This window comes from Pinus tabuliformis, chromosome 3_2, assembly GCF_031772625.1.
Source record: "Pinus tabuliformis cultivar Carrire ecotype Pingquan chromosome 3_2, CPIR1, whole genome shotgun sequence".
In the NCBI taxonomy this organism is placed as follows: Eukaryota; Viridiplantae; Streptophyta; class Pinopsida; order Pinales; family Pinaceae; genus Pinus; species Pinus tabuliformis.
In genome coordinates, this window is record NC_142302.1 from 932,367,387 (window position 1) to 932,372,522 (window position 5,136).

The window sequence follows — 5,136 nt, forward strand, 5'->3', positions numbered from 1 at the left end:
TCCTCTACTACCACGGTATTGTCTGCTCTTGGCACTCGGGAGAGGAAGTCTGCCACAAGGTTCTCCTTCCTTGGTCAATCCCTTATAGTTATGTCAAATTCCTACAAAATTAGTAACCAGCTCAAGAAAAGATAGAAAATATAGATCAACGCCTTAGAATTCAGCCTCTTCGAGGGGGCAACCTCCTTTACATTACATAAATGAACAATTCTTGGATGATACAAATGAAAAATCTCCTTTCTATATATAGGAGTCTAAGGAGTCACAATATAACCCAGCCAACCTAACAATAATAATATAAAGCCACAAAAATAACAATAGAGGGATTCTATGGGGCACAGTAATAACAATATGGGGGAAATAGGGGCACAAAAATATTAATAAGGGGTATAACTACAATAGTAATGGGGTAATCACTAGTATTATAGGGACCCAACATGCCCCTCTCCTTGTTGTCCTCAACGCTTGAGTAGTTCTGGATACTTCTGTATAAAATTCTCATCCTCCCATGTGGAATCTTCAGCAGATAAGTTCTTCCACTTGATAAGATACTCTGAAATTGATCGATTTCGTAGCTGTCGAGTTCTTGTTTCTGTGACTGCTTCCGATTCCAATATAATTTTTCCTTCCTCGTCAAGTTCTGGCAATATTGTTTGAACTGGGAGCTTGTCGCCTATAACCTTCTTTAAACATGAAACATGGAAAACTGGGTGCAATCGAGAAGCTGCAGGAAGCTCCAATTTGTATGCCATAGTACCAATCTTTTGCAACACCTTGTACGGACCATAATACTTTGGTGATAATTTATTATCCTCTTAGCTTGCTTGAGGGACATTTGCTTATATGGTTGTAGCCGTAGGAATACCCAATCACCTACATCAAAACTTCTTTCACTGCGATGTTGATCTGCCTGTTGTTTCATTCTATTCTGTGCCAACACGAGGTTATCCTTTAAGAGTTGGAGGACTTGTTGTTGATGTTCGATGTGATGTTCCACTGCCTGAACCTTAGAATTTTCTCTTAAATATGATGTGATGGATGGTGGTTGATACCCATAAAGTGCCATAAATGGGGTCATTTTTGTTGTTGTATGGAAGGAAGTGTTATACCACCATTCAGCCAGAGGCAACCATTTGACCCATTGTGTCTGTTTATCAGATACAAAGCAACGAAGATATCCTTCCAAACATTTGTTTACTATCTCAGTTTCCCATCAGATTGAGGATGATAAGATGAGCTATGAGCTAACTGAGTACCAAGACAAGAAAATAATTCTGTCCAAAAATTTCCAGTGAAAATGGGATCTCTGTCACTTACAATAATCTTTGGGTTTCCATGTAGCTTTTGAACTGTTTCCATAAATGCAGTAGAAACTGTACTGGCTTTAAATGGATGTGATAATGCACAAAAGTGTGCATACTTGGTAAGTCTGTCAACTACCACCATGATGACACTCTTTCCCTCAGACTTGGGTAAACCTGTGATAAAATCCATTGAAACCTCCTCCCAACGTTGGCTTGGAATGGATAAAGGTTGTAATAGACCCGGTGTCTTAATTGTTTCAACTTTATTTTGTTGGCAAACCAAACATTCCGCCACAAACTTTTGAATATCTGATTTAAGGCCATCCAAAAAAATTCCTTCTTAACCCTGTGGTAAGTTTTTAAAAATCCTGAGTGCCCTCCTAAGGGAGAAGTGTGCAATTCCATAAGAATCTTTTGTTTTAGCTGGGAATTCTTACAGAGGTATAAGCGATCTTTGTACCATAACGAATCATTTTTCCAGCTAAATGTATCAGACGTACTGGAATCTTGTTGTAACTTTCGAATAAGTGCCCACACTTCTTCGTCATTCTTCCATTCCTCCCTTGCTTCGTTTATCCAATCTGGTTGGATAATAGAAATGGCGCACAACAATGCTTCCACATCCTCATCCTTTCTTGAGAGTGCATCTGCCACCACATTTTGCTTCCCTTTTTTGTAGATGATTTCAAAGTCATAACCCAACATCTTTGTGACCCACTTTTGTTGCTCTTCAGAGGATAATCTTTGTTCTAAAAAGTATTTAAGGCTATCATGATCCGTTTTTACCTTGAAGTGTCTTCCCATTAGGTAGGGTCGCCATTTCTTAAGTGCATGGAGTATTGCCAACATTTCCTTCTCATAAATAGCTTTGCTTAAAAACTTTCCCTTGATTGGACGACTTTCAAAAGCAATGGGTCTTTCATCTTGCATTAGAACAGCACCAATTCCATTTCCTGAAGCATCACATTCCACAATAAAGGTTTTTGTGAAGTCCGGTGTAGCTAAGACCGGTGCTTGGCACATTGCCTCTTTAAGATGTTCAAAGGCCTTTGTTGCTTCCGGAGTCCATGAAAATGCATCTTTCTTCAATAATGTTGTTAGAGGTGCTGCTATTCTCCCATAATTCTTAACAAACTTGCGATAATACCCTGTCAACCCAAGAAATCCTCGCAGATGCTTTATGGATGTGGGGATTTTCCATTCCTTAATGGCTTTAATTTTGCTAGGGTCTACCTTAACTCCTTCATGAGATACAATATGACCCAAATATTCCACCTCCTGGACTCCAAAGAAACATTTGGATCTTTTTGCATATAATTGTTTCTCCTCCAATAGTTGTAGCACCCTGTCAACATGTTCAACATGATCCTTCCAAGACTTGCTGTAGATTAGTATATCATCAAAAAATACTAACACAAATTTTCTAAGGAATGGTTTGAAAATTGAATTCATCAAACCTTGAAATGTTGAAGGTGCATTGGTAAGGCCAAAAGGCATGACCAAAAATTCATAATGACCCTCATGAGTTCTAAATTTTTTTTTGAATGTCTTCAATCTTCATTCTGATTTGATGATATCCTGAACGAAGATCCAACTTGGTGAAGTAAATTGATCCATGCAATTCATCCAGTAATTCATCAATGACAGGAATGGGGAACTTATCTTTAATAGTGAGCTTGTTGAGCTCCCTATAATTCGGACACATGCGCCATGATCCATCCTTCTTGTGCACCAATACTACTGGAGCAGAGAAAGAACTTTGACTCGGTTGAATTATACCAGCCTCTAGCATTTCTGCAACCATACGTTCAATTTCACTCTTTTGGACATAGGGATATCTGTACGGCCTGATGTTTGGAGGAACACTTCCTGGAATCAGATGAATAGCATGATCATGATCACGCATAGGTGGGAGACCTTTGGGAGTCTCAAATACCTTGGAATGATTGTCCAGGACTTTTTGGAGATCTGGAGAAATAGATGATTCCAATGTGGAAACATCTAGCGAACATAATTGTGCAATTACACCTCTTTGTTCCTTTTTTAGAAGCTTTGTCATACCATTAGAGCTGATTATCTTTCCTGGTTTCCCTGCAATACCCCTTAATTCAACTTCCTTTCCTTCCATAGAAAATTTGATGAAAAGTTCTTGAAAATTAAAAGCTATTGTACCCAAGGATTGTAGCCATTGGACTCCTAGTACAACATCAGCACCTCCCATTGGAATGGAAAGCATTGGGCTAGTCAATACATATTCTCCCATGGATAGCTTGATATTATGGCACTTTCCAAAGCAATTTATTGTTCCTCCATTTGCAATCATCACTTGACACTCTGGTGCTGGATATAGGAAGCAATTCAATTCTTTTGCTACCTTACAATGAATAAAATTGTGGGTGCTTCCTGAATCAATCAACACTATTACCTTTTTCTTCTTGATTTGTCCTTCTATCTTGATGGTTTGAGGAGTGGTAATTCCTGCCAATGCATTACAAGATATGGTCGGATTTATTTTTTCTTCATCTAGGCTTTGTTCCTGGAGTATATCCTCTTCTTTTGACCTTTCTTGCTCCTTTTCTTCTTCCTCTTCACAATCTATGTAGAATAATTTCTTCTCAGCACACTTATGACCTTTAGTGTATTTGCTATCACAACTGTAACAAAGCCCTTTTGCTCTTTTTTCTTCCAATTGTTGTGGTGTCAACCTTATAGGTTGTGGAAGACTAGGGGCAACAACACTTCCGTCTTTATAGTTGTGAGTGGTATGCTTCCTGGTTGCCATAATTTTGCTTTCCATTTTTCTTGCTAACCTGAATGCCTTCTCTAATGAATCAGGTTCCCAAAGGCGAACATCATGTTGGATATTATCCTTTAAAGACCCTATGAACACATCAATCCTATGCTCCTCTGGAATATCTTTTACCCTTATGTTCAATTTTTGGAACTCCTCAATGTGCTCCATTATTGAACCCTTTTGTTTGAGACTTATCAATTGGCTAAAAAAAGTGTTGCTTTTTGTATCCTCATAATGTGCTATCAATTCTTCCGTAAAAATTGCCCCCTCATAATGTGCTATCAATTCTTCCGGAAAAATTGCCCAAGTGATAATTCTTTTACGAGAGCAAAGCCATTGATACCATACAAACTGATTTGGTTCCAAATATAAAGTTTCCATACGTACCTTTTGTGTGTTTTGCACATTATTGAGATCGAAGAATTGCTCCATCTGTAATATCCATGTGGCGGGATCCTTGCCATCAAACTTCCTCATATCGATTTTTGGAATATGGTGAGTCTTCGATCCAACATTAGAGTCTATGGAATCATGATTAACATTTCTTTTGTTCTCATCATGAGTTTCCTTTACTACCCTTTCACCATTAGTGACCATTTCTTGTAGCAACTTATTCATGTTTATCTTCAATTCTTCCATCTTATCATCCATGCCATCAATTTTAGCGTCCATGCCATTCACCTTAGCTTCCATGCCATCCATCTTAGCTTCTATGCCTTTCTTTAAACAATCCATCTTAGCTTCTACACCTTTCTTTAAACCATCCATCTTAGCTTCTACATCTTTCCTTAAACCATCCATCTTAGATTCTATTTCTTTTTGTGCAAGTGACACTTGTTGCACTTGTTCTTGTAATTTTGATATATCATGTAGCATTTCTTCTTCTTCTTCATGAGTCATGCTAGAGCTTTCAGGTTCCTTACTAGGTGTTTGCATTTTCTTTCCTCGGGGCATCAGTTACCGATAATAATCTCTACTATGCCCTTTGAATTCCTTCAAAATAAATTTTCAAACCAAGCTTAAGCAAAAATTTAAAAG